We start from the raw sequence: 203 nt of genomic DNA, 5'->3' as shown, positions 1-203 counted from the left end.
CTTTTACATAAATCTATCTGCTGAACTAAAATTTTTTCGAAATACGCATATTGGTAACATAAACGTTTCCTTTGGTCAAAGTTGAAGCAAATGGTGAATGGCTCCATTGATATTATACATTTTCTCGAAACTAAACTGGAAATAAATTTTTCATTCACATTTGCAAAAGAAGACAAAGAGTATGTATGTGTGCAAGAGGGAGC

The sequence above is a fragment of the Penaeus monodon genome, chromosome 30, assembly GCF_015228065.2.
Source record: "Penaeus monodon isolate SGIC_2016 chromosome 30, NSTDA_Pmon_1, whole genome shotgun sequence".
Classification (NCBI taxonomy): Eukaryota; Metazoa; Arthropoda; class Malacostraca; order Decapoda; family Penaeidae; genus Penaeus; species Penaeus monodon.
The sequence above is the reverse complement of the archived record's forward strand: the minus strand, read 5'-3'. Positions refer to the sequence as shown.